Here is a 14,770-nt window from a genome sequence, read left to right as displayed (position 1 = left end):
AAAGGTTTGAGGCCATATGGGATTAGTATTATTCTTGTGTTTCACTTTGCATGTTTTGACTTCCTGAATAATTAATTATTTCAGAATAATCGAATTATTCGAACGGACCACAGTCGTTCATATTTTGGAAGTAGATATGAAAGAAGACTGTCGTCAATTGGTGTGTGGATTGTCTAAAGAGCATTAGACATAAGCAAATGTTTGCTGTAACATTCATGAGTGCTTATGAATATGATTTGAGCATTGGATTAAAACCACGCTCACTTGGATCACTTCAGGGATTTTATCACGAGTGATTGGTGAGATGATAATATCTTATATTCTTGAAACCGAGATGTATGCGTTGTATCTTGCGAGTCGGTTGCACATTGACAATATGTAAACGCGCCAGTAACTCGGTGATATAAAACATATTATTGTGTGTGATTTGGTGAGTAAGTGCAAGCGAGCATTGAGTCAAAGTTTATCCGTTCCTTTTATCCAAAGTAGGATAAAAGCGATATCTTTGGGCCCCTCGATGATTTAGTGATGACAGACGTAAATGCTCGGCTGGGCTAGGGCTAACTTGATTTGTTCAATTAGTCAGTCGTCATAAATCGAAATTCGGGAAACAGTATAGAGAGAATGATTAGAATTCATGTCTTATATCTACACGATATCTAGAATAGAGGAATATATGATCCCTTATCTAAAGGACACGCGTATCTGATAAGATCAGAGTTGACAACGGCTTTAAAAAGCTACGATTGCATATCAGGATCTGAAGTCATACGCGGAATAGTTATTAGACTCATCCAAGTGGGAGATTGTTGGATTAGTGTCTAAGTCCATAACTATTTTGGTATGTGCTTGACCCGATGGTGGATGGTCCTTTTGGGTTGCCTTCACCAAAGCAACTTGATAGGATGAATTATGGAGAGAAAGGATTAAATATGATTTATTAATATATTATGAGAATAATATATTAAAGGAGAAATCATATTGTTTAATTAATATTAGTCAAGAATTAATAAGAATTAGTTTGTGGCTAAAAGAGATTAATTAAACTTAAGGGACAAGAATTGTAATTATAAGATAATTGCAATTGGGCTATGGATTACCTTATAATATTAGGTTGGACGAATTCTATGGGGAAACCCATTAGAAATTGTCCAAGGCCTTTAGGAAAGGAATCCATGGGCTGCTTAGGGCTTAAGCAGGCGGATTAGGGTTTCCTAGTTTAAAACCCTAATAGCCTACATGTATAAATAGCACCCTTAAGCCCCAAAAACGTGGGGATGAGATCCTCTAGGGTTTTGGACAATTTTGGGCAGCCTCCACTCTGCTTGTTCTTCATCCTCTTGCTCTTGGTGATTGTGAACCATTAGAGGAGTGACATTTGTGACTCTATGCTTTCTAAAGTCATTACAAGAAGGAATTGTGATTGTTATTGCTACATAACAATCAAGGTAATATCTTGAACCCATTATTATGTTAATATCGATTATCATATGCTAGAATTAGGGTTTATAATCTTGGATGAATTGCATGTACAATAGAGAAACCTAGATCCTAGCATTAGGGTTTGTATGAGCACATAGGATGTTCTTATGGCCAAAACCCATCAGAAATGTCACATGAAAATCATATAATTTCGTATCGTGTAGTATTTGTTGTGTGAACTGGTTATTTCACGTTAAATTAACCATAATACATATATGAAAAATTTATGCTATTTTATTCGTATCAATATGGTAAATTGTTAAATAATAATATTTTATAAACTAGATCTATTGTATTTTCGCATAAAAGATAATATATTTTTATAAACAAAAAATAGTAATATACAGGCACATGTATCCCCCCTCCCCCCTCTGAAATAATTAAAATATTAAAAAGGAGCTGTAAGCACTCACCGTTAAAGTGTGAGTTCCATTTGTTCGGATTCAATTTCGTTTGAAACCGCATATTCACGATTCTTAACAAATTTAAACTGTTGGGGGTTGTTGGGTAATTTAAGTAACAAAAATAGGACTGCTTTGATTAAAATAAGTCAAGGGAGGGAGTGAAATGGTTTAAATGGGTATAATGTTTGAGAATTGGACTGATTCTGTTAAGAGTTTTCCATGGAGGGGCTGTTTTGTTTTAATTAAACCAAACTTTTGGGAAAAGCGACTCATTTTGTTGAAACATACCAAGGGAGGGCTAGATGTGTTTAATGGCTCAACCTAGGAGGATTAGGGCTTTTAAGTCCCGATTCCTTTTGTTGATCGGGTAATTGCAGACGAACATGAACAGCCGGGGTTTATGAACGACATAGCGAGAGGAAAAAACACGAATGCTTCGCAGGTGGTACGATTTGTCGAGCGATTTCGAGGTGGAGGCCATCTATGTGGTTTGACGAGGCCGGAGGGGAGGAAAGGGGGAGGCAGCGAGGATTTGTCGAGCGATTACTCCCTGGTTCGTGCGTCGTGTAGCCGACAGAAGTCGAGCAAGGAGGTTGCATCTCCGGAGTTTGGTTGGACCGAAGAAAGGACGAGAAACAAAGCAGCGAAATTGTATTTATTCTACTCCAGTCGTGAGGCGTGAAGGGGAGGGGATCAGAAGAGGTGTTTGGGAGGAAGTAGACATCAACGACGTCTCAGGTTGGGGGCTTCGGTGGTGATTCTGTAAGGCAATGAGGGAGAGCACCTCCGGTCTTCATCCGTCCGAGAATTGATCGGACCAAGGCAAAATCGGTAATTCCTTGTTTCTTTTTTTTTTTTTTTGATTTGGTGTTTATTAGTAATGGAAGCAAGAAATCAGTGTTTTGTTGTTTCATTTGTCAGGGAAGGAGGAAGGCATTGAAAACAGCTAAAAGGTAGAGTTTGAAGGTGTGTTTAGGTTTGCTGGGAAATCATGATAATGAAGAAAAAAGAATGGAAACTGGAAGGAACGAAGGCTACAACAGGTTCGAGATTTGCAACAAAAAGGGGAGGTGTTTGGTTTCTTCCTCATCCATACCTCCAAAGACACGATTTTATCATATTGGACAGTTGTGTAAGTGTTTGAGTGTAGTGTTGAGTGTTGTATTGGGTTGAAGAAATTGTACAAGGAATCCGTTCAATTGTGATGTGCAAGATAATTTTATTTATTTATTTATTTTTATTTGAATCTATTATCAGATTTTGGAAAGCTTTGTGAGGATTGGGAGTACTTTGGTTAAATACTAGAAGCAATGTCATTAGATATGTTTTTCATAGAGTGGGAAAAGTTTGCAAGTGTACAATTGATTTAGAAAATGTATTTGGTTGAATTTGGGTATGTGTTGATGTATGTATTGTTGAAAAATGGTGTTGGTTCAATAATTTTGAATTTTGTGTATGTATGTATTAGTGTATGAATTTATGCGTTGTTTTTAAAAAAAATACATGACCTTTGAGTTAAACTTTGTAAATTATGGTACCAAATGGTTAATGCCACGCCTCTTAATATATATATATATATATATATATATATATATATATATATATATATATATATATATATATATATATATATATATATATATCCCTATTCTAATAAAAGAATATGTTTAATCTCATATTGAAAAATGTCATGCAATTAGAACCCCTTATTAATGTTATATATTATTTATCATGCCACTTGTCAACCTATTAATTATTCATTTCAAATTTCAAATTTTAAAATTTAAATTGTCACTCTAATTTTATTAAATTAATAATTGATTCTTCATTTTAAATTTCAAAATTAAAAATTTCTCATTTTTATTATATTAAATTAATAACACTAGATTAAAAAATAAAATAAAATTAATATAAATTATAAAATTATATAACTCCACGTATTTATTTAAATCAACGACTATAATTTTATATAACTAAAAAAATATCTCTTAAATAATAATTTATTTAAAATAATTTATTAATGATTTTGATTTTTTAATACAAAAATTTAATTAATTTTATAACCGTGGTATTCGCGGGTTCTAAACTAGTACACTAATAAATAAAACCTATTTTATGCCACATGTCATGTCCTCATTGATTTGGACACATGGCATTTTAATAGATTTTTAAAATTTACTTATTTCCACATGTAATTTTCTGATTTGTTCACATATCACAACTTATTTCGGTTACAATATTGAGAGAAATAAATGCTTCCTTGAAAAAGATTGATATATTTATAATGTAATAAATGTCATAATTAATAAGAGCTCTAAAATTGATATTGATATTAAATATTGATTTTAAATTTAAAGTTTAAATATTGATATTAAATTTTTTATTTTTAATAAACCCGTGTAGTACACGGGTCTCATACCTAGTATATATATAAAGTTAATTTATGTTTATTAGACACATAAATTAATGTATGGTTTATAAAATCTATAATAACATATTTATAGTTGACAACATGTTAGTTATGCATCAATATAAATGGTTATACCCGTAAATGAGAATATAATGTTAATTCTATCATTAAACTCACATTTGGTGGTATACACAATAATGTGTTATTTCTAAAATGTATTGTCAATAATTGAAATCAGGTTGAAGTCAATAGTTTAAAGTTTCGCGATTAATAAATCTGAAAACATCTGATTTTTTACCTTTATAAATATTTTTGCTAAAAATATTTCAAATATGAAATTAAATATTAGGCTATAGCCCGAGTCCAAATGTGCTTCCGGATTTCCATTTGAGGTGTGCAAGTCCGTCAACGAATAGAAAAGGTTTTAGCGATTTTAAAACGAAGTTTCTGTTTTTCAGACACGTTCCTAGGGTTGAAGTTTGAGCTATTTGAATTTCCATTTAAGGTGTGTATCTTTTGCATCAGAACTTCGTTTAGGATGTTCTTTATATTTTCGGAATCAGGGAAACACGTACTACAAGACTATAGTGTTTGTATTGCTCAAAACTACTTAATAAAAACTTTCTATTTTATAGACGTAATCATATGGTTGCAGTTCGGGCTGTTTGATTTGTTTGTAAAATTACATATTTGGAAGTAAGATACCATCTGGTATCGTATAAGAGTTGAAATAACTCATTTATTTTACATTATATGCACTAAAAGTCAGTGAGTCAATTTACCAAGAGTTGAAATAACTCACTTATTTTACATTATATGCACTTGACTGTTCACAGTCTTTGACCTAAATTATGGGATCTCACAAACTTAAATGGACTAGGTTTGTTAACAATTTCCAATTAAGAAGTAAAATAGTTTCTTTCATTTATAAGTTTGAATCTTGGACTTATCTTGTAATTAAATCTCAAGATGGTGTTATTGTTGGGTTTTAGCCATAAGAACTTTCCTATGTGCGCATGCAAAACCCTAATGCTTGGATCTAGGCTTTCTAATAAACATGCTTTTGAATCCAAGACTTCTAATAGCTAATTAGGCTAAATAACAATGATGAAACAGATCTAGAATCATACCTTTGAATCCCTTGTTGATCTTGTTCGTCTTGGAGCTTTTAGAGTCACAAATGTCACTCCTCTAATGGCTTACAAACACCAATAGCAAGCAAGATGATTTAGGAGAGAGGAGAGGGGAGGAATTCGGCCAGAGTATCCTTGCTTAAGGTTGTGTGTCGAATTCCCTCACCCATAGGGTCTATTTATACTTGTAGACTCCTTAAGGGTTTCACCCTAAACCCTAATTGGATAATCTTCTCTTAAGGCTATCCAAATCCATTCCATAGATAACTATATGGACGATTTTGAGCTATCCTAAAGCTCTTAGAATCCGTCCAAAGTCAATCCTAATGGATTTATAGTCTAAAGTCTAACTATCAAACAATTGACAGTTTATATCCTCTTATTTAATTAATCTCTTTAAGTCACCAAATTAATACCAATTAATTTATGACTTATATTAATCAAATAGCTAAATATTATTTCTTATAATATTTACTCTCTCTTAACAAATCATCCTTCAAGTTGCTATGGTGAAGGCAACCCAAAAGGACCATGCACAACCGAATATAGTTATAGCCTTAGACACTATTCCAACAGTCTCCCACTTGGATAAGTCTAGTAACTATACAAGTACAATACGGTTTGCAATCGTAGCTCTCAAAGACGCTGTCAACTCTGATCTAATCAATCTTGTCCTTTAGATAAGGGATCGTACAGTCCTCTGTTAGATATCATGCTGACAATCCTATGGAATGGTTAGTCTAGCATTTAGATTTCTCGATCTTCGATTTATTTGACATAGAACTTAATCGAACACATCAATTCAGTTCTGACCGGGCCTGGCACATAAGTCAAATCAAATCATCGAGTGGCCAAGATATCTCTTCTATCCTCTTAGGATAAAATTTACAGATAAACTTCGACTTATATGCATTTACTTATTCATTAACCAACTATACACAACAATGCGTTTTATAACATCAAGTTACTGATGCGTTTTCGCATTATCAATGCACAATCAATTAACAAATAATAAACCATATATCTAGGTTTTAAGACCATATGATATTATCGTCTCGCGATCACCTTTTATATCGTATTCCATAAGGTGATTCCAGCAAGCGCGGGTTTATTCCAATGCTCAAAACCAGTTCATAAGCACTCATGAACGTTGCAACAACTCTTGCTATGTCTAACACCATTTAGACACTCTACACACCAATTCACGACAATCTTCATTCATATCTACTCCCAACATATGAACGATTGTGGACCATTCGAATAATTTGATTATTCCTAATAAACTCAATTATTCTGGAAGTCAAAACATGCAAAGTGAAACAATAGTTAAACAACTAACATGTGATAGTAACTTTACTCATAAATAAAACTTCTTTATTTATTCATCAAATGTCAATTACATTTATCTATTATACGTTTCTAATACTATCTAATCTATGCTAATATCATCCTTCAGCCCAATACTCCTAGCATGCTGTAAGTGCTTAACCCTACTCAGTCCCTTCGTAAGCGGATCTGCTGGGTTATCTTCTGATGATATCCTCTTCACTACGAGTTTTCCTTCTTCTACATGATGTCTAATGAAGTGATATTTTCTGTCGATATGTCGAGATCTACCATGATCCCTCGGTTCCTTGGTCAAGGCAACCGCACCTTCGTTATCACAGAAAATCTCCATGGGCTCCTTTATGGCCGGTACCACTCCAAGATCACCGATGAAGTTCTTCAGCCATATTGCCTCCTTCGACGCTTCGCTTGCTGCGATGTACTCTGATTCGCACGTTGAATCAGCTACGGTTTCCTGCTTGGAACTTTTCCATGTCACTGCTCCTCCATTTAGGGTAAAAACCCAGCCCGACTGCGAACGATAGTTGTCCCTGTCAGTTTGAAAGCTGGCATCACTATACCCTCGCACCTTCAAGTCATCACTCCCTCCAAGGACTAAGAACCATTCTTTCGTCCTCCGAAGGTACTTAAGGATGTTCTTCACCGCAATCCAATGTGCTTTGCCAGGGTTCCCTTGATATCTGCTAACCATGCTCAAAGCAAAGGCTACATCAGGGCGAGTACAAGTCAAAGCGGTCTTGACATCCATTTGCCAAATCTCATAATCATGAAATGCGGCAATTGCTAGCATCACTCTAATAGATTTAATCTTCGCAACTGGTGAGAAGGTCTCATCATAGTCAACTCCGGGAGTTTGAGTAAAGCCCTTCGCAACCAATCGCGCCTTATATGTGTGTACGTTCCCATCCACGTCGGTCTTCTTCTTGAAGATCCACTTGCACCCTACGGTCTTACGTTCGGGCACGTAATCAACCAAATTCCAAACTTGGTTATCGTACATGGATTGGATCTCGCTATCCATCGCCTCTTTCCATTTCGCAGACTCCGGGCCTGCCATGGCTTCCTTATAGCTATTAGGTTCATCAAGATTTACTAGTGTACCATCACTAATATACGTGTCCCCTTCGGTAGTAATATGAAAACCATAAAACTGGGGATGAACTCTAACTCTATCGGAACGTCTAAGAGGTAAGGATTCGTTAATCGGTTCAACCGGAGTTTCCTCCTCGGGTTGAATGCCAGCGGTAGAGGTTCCTTCATCTATCGACTCTTGAATCTCTTCAAGTTCGATTTGCCTCCCACTGTCTCCTTGGCTTATGAGTTCTCGCTCTCGGAAAACTCCTCTCCTCGCAACAAAGATAACATTATCTTTCGGTCTATAGAAGAGATATCCAAAGGAAGTTTGCGGGTAGCCGATGAAAATACATCGCTCACTTCGAGGTTCAAGCTTGTCGTGAGTATCTCGTCTTACGAAAACCTCGCAACCCCAAACCTTGATATGTGCCAACGAGGGAGCTTTCCCCGTCCACATCTCGTGAGGTGTTTTGGCAACCTTCTTAGTAGGGAATCGGTTAAGGATATGGGCGGCAGTCTCTAAGGCATACCCCCAAAAGAAGATAGGTAGTGAAGCACGACTCATCATGGAGCGAACCATATCAAATAAGGTTCGATTACGCCTTTCTGCCACACCATTCAATTGTGGTGTCCTAGGAGGCGTCAATTGCGAAACTATTCCACACTCCTTGAGATACTCGTGGAATTCAAGACTTAGGTACTCTCCTCCTCGATCGGATCGAAGCATCTTGATTTTCTTGCCCAATTGATTCTCCACTTCATTCTTGAACTCTTTGAACTTTTCAAAGGTTTCTGACTTTTGCTTGATTAAGTAGATATACCCATATCTACTATAGTCATCGGTAAAAGTCACATAGAAGCGGTTCCCATCCTTCGTGGTGGATCTAAAGGGTCCACATACACCGGTATGTATTAGGTCCAATAGGCCCTCACCCCTTTCACAAGTACTCGTGAAGGGTGACTTAGTCATCTTTCCAAGCAAACAAGACTCGCATGTGTCATCTTCCCTAAGGTCGAATGACTCCAACACTCCATCCTTTTGGAGTTGGGCTATGCGTTTCTTGTTGACATGTCCAAGACGACAATGCCACAAGGATGCTTTATCCATACTAGTGGAAGAATCAATATTCAAAACATCATTTCCTAAGTTATCAACAATCATAACAGTTTCATATATTCCATTACATGGTATAGCTTCAAAGTAAAAGACACCATTTAGATAAGCCAAAATAGAACCATTCTCATTATTAAAAGAAAATCTAAAACCTTGTCTATATAAACCATGAAATGAAATGATGTTTCTAGCCATTTCTGGCGAATAGCAACAATTGTTCAAATCTAAAACTAAACTATTCTTAAGCACTAAAGAATACACTCCAATCTTGGTCACAGGCGACGATCTTCTGTTCCCCATGATTAGATTGATTCTTCCTTGCTCCACATCCCTACTTCTTCTTAGTCCCTGCACATTAGAACAAATGTGATAACCACAATCGGTGTCAAGAACCCAAGAAATAGCATGATTAGAATCGTTAGATTTTATTGCATATATACCTGCGAAAGATGGCTTGATCTTTCCTTCCTTGATGGCTTGCAGGTAGTCCGGGCAGGTTCGCTTCCAATGTCCTATCTTGTGGCAGTGGTGGCACTCTGCCTCCTTCGGGTTAGAGCAGGGCTTAGAGGGATCAACTTTGGTCCCACTAGAAGAGGAACCATCTCGGGCTTTCACCTTTCGATAGTTATTTGAAGAAGCTTTCCTCTTCTTTCCCTTCCCTTGACCAATAGCCAAGACAGGAGCAGCAGACGGATTGGGAGTTGGTGCAACAGACTTGTCCTTGAAATTGCTCTCAGCGACCCTCAAGAGACCTTGGAGTTTACTTAGAGTGACCTCATCTTTGTTCATATGGTAGGTCATCCTAAATTGATTGTACATTGGAGGCAAGGAGTGAAGCACCATGTCGATCGCCAAGTCTTCGCCGAAGTCAACATTTAACTTGCGAAGGCGGTCGACATACCTTTGCATCTTTTGCAAGTGCACGGTAAGAGATTCTCCATGACCCATCTTAGCGGAAATCATGTTAGTGAAGATCTCGTAACGCTCTTGTCTCGCGTTTTGGTGGTACCTCTCCAACAAGTCTTGATGCATCTCGTATGGATACATGTCCTCGTAGGACTTTTGGAATTCGGAGTTCATGGTGGCGATCATGATGCAATGTACTTTCGTTGCATCTCGCTCATGGGTTTCAAAGGCGGTGATTTCAGCGGGAGTAGCAATTTCGGGGTTGATTTTCTCGAGCTTCTCGTCGAGGACATACTCTTTATCCTCATAGCGAGCAATGGTGCGAATGTATCTTATCCATTCGCCAAAGTTCGTTCCATCGAAGGTGACCTTTTGGCAAAGGCTCATCAACGTGAAAGAACTAGCAGCAGCGTTGTTTGCATTTGACATCTATAGAAAGGACAAAGATAGATTAGAACAAGAATCCCTAATTATCACCCAATAAGAAAATTAGGGCTAGGATCCAACAATAACATTTACATACTAGAAAAGGGATGCCGTAGTCCAACATGCAAATAAATTGAAGGTAAGTGAATGACGATTCACTAATTCTCCATCACAAGACTTAAACTTTTGGTCCTAAGTGTTTTGACAATTCCTAGGTTCGGATGAGATTCATTGAACTATTCAATGACATGTTTAAATCTCGATATGCCCCTCTTGTTTGTGACTGGGATGTCGAGGATCACAAAGCGGGTGTGAATTACCATGCAAATTTACATGGTGCCTTCATTGTTACGATCACCTATTCGATGTGCCGGTAAACCACACACGCTCCATCGAACTATGATAAACAATGAATCACCCTTTGCCACCTTCGCTTAGAACCAATTAGTGTGCCGGTAAACCACACACGCTCCACTAACATCTTAGCAAGGTGCAAAGTGTAATTTCATGGGATTGCATCAATTCACTTTTCCTAAAGTAACTAAGATTGGGAAATTTTAAAAGAAAGTTTAGTTACTTCGTATTTCTTATTATACTTTTAATGAGAGGATGAGGTTGCCCTATCCTACCCGTTCGGCTAACGACCCTCCACCAATCAAGCAAGCGGTGGGTGTGAGTGTACACCCATTAAGCGCCATTTTATAGGCCGCAACCTTATACCCACCTTATAGATCGGCTTCGTGAATGAGGCCTACTAGCGGTAAGACTAGCATTTAGTTATACATATATATATTATCCTAGTAATATTATATAAGTATAGGGTTGCATTTTAAACTTTTCAAAATCTAGGGTTTGAAATTTAAGTTGTCTAAATTAGAACTTTTAATCACAAATATAAATTTCAAAACTATAGGATAGGTTTTAAACATTTAAAACATGGAGGATCAAATAACAAATAATTTCAATTAACAATTAATATCTTAATTATCTTTATTTGATTTATCTTTGATTTCTTTGAAGATAATTACCAAAAAATAATCAAAATAATTAATTAATTATCATATAAGGAAACTAAATATTTAATTAGTTGATAATTACCTTTAACTAGATCAAGATAACACTTATATTTATCAAGAAATCGGATTCATATTGATCTAATTAGTTTATGGAAAGTTTGGATAAGATAAACACAAAGAAATCCCGAATTTGGCCCTTCCTGACGCTTGGACTCGCCGAGTGCACAAAGGGACTCGCCGAGTCAGGCCTACTCGACGAGTCCACATTGGAACTCGACGAGTCAGTGACTCAAAACCCAAAAATTCGAATTTTACAGGTTTGTTTCAGTTATTCAAGCAACAATTTGTAGAAAACCAATCTAGGCTCTGATACCACTGTTGGGTTTTAGCCATAAGAACTTTCCTATGTGCGCATGCAAAACCCTAATGCTTGGATCTAGGCTTTCTAATAAACATGCTTTTGAATCCAAGACTTCTAATAGCTAATTAGGCTAAATAACAATGATGAAACAGATCTAGAATCATACCTTTGAATCCCTTGTTGATCTTGTTCGTCTTGGAGCTTTTAGAGTCACAAATGTCACTCCTCTAATGGCTTACAAACACCAATAGCAAGCAAGATGATTTAGGAGAGAGGAGAGGGGAGGAATTCGGCCAGAGTATCCTTGCTTAAGGTTGTGTGTCGAATTCCCTCACCCATAGGGTCTATTTATACTTGTAGACTCCTTAAGGGTTTCACCCTAAACCCTAATTGGATAATCTTCTCTTAAGGCTATCCAAATCCATTCCATAGATAACTATATGGACGATTTTGAGCTATCCTAAATCTCTTAGAATCCGTCCAAAGTCAATCCTAATGGATTTATAGTCTAAAGTCTAACTATCAAACAATTGACAGTTTATATCCTCTTATTTAATTAATCTCTTTAAGTCACCAAATTAATACCAATTAATTTATGACTTATATTAATCAAATAGCTAAATATTATTTCTTATAATATTTACTCTCTCTTAACAAATCATCCTTCAAGTTGCTATGGTGAAGGCAACCCAAAAGGACCATGCACAACCGAATATAGTTATAGCCTTAGACACTATTCCAACAATTATATGTGAATAAATGAAATGAAAGTTAATTGCTTGGAACTTATATTCATAGATTTTTTTCATGTGAGGGTAGTTTGTGACATTTTTAAAAAGAAGTTTAAAGGATTAGGACTAGATATGTAAAGATTTTTTAGAATGGGTTACAAACATTTACTTGGCATGTGTGTTTGGTTAACAGGAGGTTTGTAACCCCTTGTTCTTCTCGTCGATCCCATGCACAACAAAAAGAAAACAAAACGTAAATGGTCTTGTGGTTTCTTGTTTTCCACTGGAGGGAAACACAAAAGAATAAGGGGGTGTTGGAGATTACTTACCACAACAGGAGGTGATGGCCGGTGTTGGTGGCATACGACAACGACGATGGCAGGGGGATTCCGAGGGCTTTCTGCCTTTAGTTCTCCTTCTGTTTTCGAGATGAAATCAACGAGGGGAAGGGTTGAGCTGGTGGTAGGGCTTAAAGAGGGGTATAAGGGATGTTTTGAGTGGGTTTAGGGTAGTGGAACGGTGGTGTGTAGGTGGTAGAGTGGTGGTGGTGTGTGTTTCATCACAGAGATAGCTGGAGAGAGTGCAAAAAAGAGTGGGAGAGAGAGAAAGAGAGATTAAGAACTAGAGAGAGGAGATGATGCTTGATGTTGTGTGAGTTTAATCGCTTCTATGAGTCCCTATTTATAGTAGAAGAGAGTGTCAAGCGCTAAGAGAGAGGTCATGCTTCATCAAGTGCCTTGGACTCACATAGAGTAAGTATACACTCAAGAAGGAGAGAGGAGGGGGATAGCAACGTGGGAATAAGAAAGACTAATAGCTAGTCTTACACCTTTGGGCAAGGTATGTGGGTCTCACATGATGTCATATATTATTAAATTCCCAAAAACCAACTTATTTTGGTGCATCGGGATCCGAATGTCGAGAAATTTCTCCAAACATGCTGTTAGATAGAGTTTATTTCAATGATTCCAAAAACTCAAACGAATTAATTTTTCGAGTTATAGAACTCTAGGAAATAACGTTTAAAGTTTTGTCTAACGTTTGGAAATTCGTAAGGTATTATTTATTTATTATTTATTTAATTGTCTAAATCATATATGTTGTCTTGGTCTTGGTGGATTGCACCTTTTATGTTGACTTAGTCGGGGCCGTATGCTAGGCGTAAGCCTGGTGTACGCGGGGCGTAGGAAGTAGGTGGATCAAATGGAACACAGAGGCATGCACGTACGTGTAACAACGTAATTTTTTAAAACAATTTTTCATTTTTCAACACAATAAAAATCATATAATATTCTCAAATCTCATGTTATCAAATTTCATCACAATAAACATATCCTAGAATCTAAAAAAAAACATAATCTTCTGCCAGTGTGTGCAAATCATGTCGGCGCCTTCCCGCGATCGCCGCTAGTACCTGAGACACATAACACATAACACGGTAAGCATAAATGCTTATTGAGTTCCCCAAAATACCACATACAACACATATTAGCCACTCGAGGCTATAACTCCGTATGACCCTCTGGTCAATGTGTCTTAGTGGGACCCTCCAGTCCCATAACTCTATGGACCCTCTGGTCTAACTCTGTGGACCTTCCGGTCCTAAATCTATAAACTCTGAATCATACCTAACACAAATCACATAGAAATAACATCATGTAAAAGCATACAAGATACTCTGTCACATAACTCTAATTACCGCTCTAGGTAAAGTATAGTGAGAAGACTCACCTTGGGTAACTCGGTAAATCTCTAACTCAGAAATATTGGTCTAGCCTCTACCTAATCACATAGAATAATTATTCTAATCAATACGACTCTCAAAGACTAGGCTAAACTCCCTCTAAGTTCTATCAGAAGGGTGAAAGACAATTTTATCCCTCCTATGGCTCAAAGGACCAAACATTGGCTAAACCCTAGAGTCAACAAAAGTCAACCCTCCGGGTTACGCGGTGCGTTCCAAATCTATATGCTGAGCGTACCCGACAACTTCATAGAAATGGAGAATGTGACCCCCTACGCTGCGCGTAATTACCAGTCTCATACTCCTTTATATTTTGGGTCTTAAACGGTTAAGACACACGTTCAACTTCCAGATCTGACTATTCTATAGCCACTTAATCCATAAAGTCGGTGACTTTAAGCGTTTGCATGGCTGTAGAAGTCACCAACACTCAAATCATTCCATTTCCAACCTTTAGAAGCCCATAACTCAAACATGGTCAGCTCCAAATGATGCTCCCACCTTTGCAAAGCTCAGATCCAAAACTTGCACTCCAAGACTAGCTTCCAAAATGTTCCTCTCTTCTTCTTCACTAACACACCAAGGGACTTTTAAGCTCCAAAGCACACACAAGGGTTAAGAA

This window comes from Lactuca saligna, chromosome 8 (assembly GCF_052625555.1).
Source record: "Lactuca saligna cultivar CGN05327 chromosome 8, ASM5262555v1, whole genome shotgun sequence".
Classification (NCBI taxonomy): domain Eukaryota; kingdom Viridiplantae; phylum Streptophyta; class Magnoliopsida; order Asterales; family Asteraceae; genus Lactuca; species Lactuca saligna.
This window is presented reverse-complemented; position numbering follows the sequence as displayed.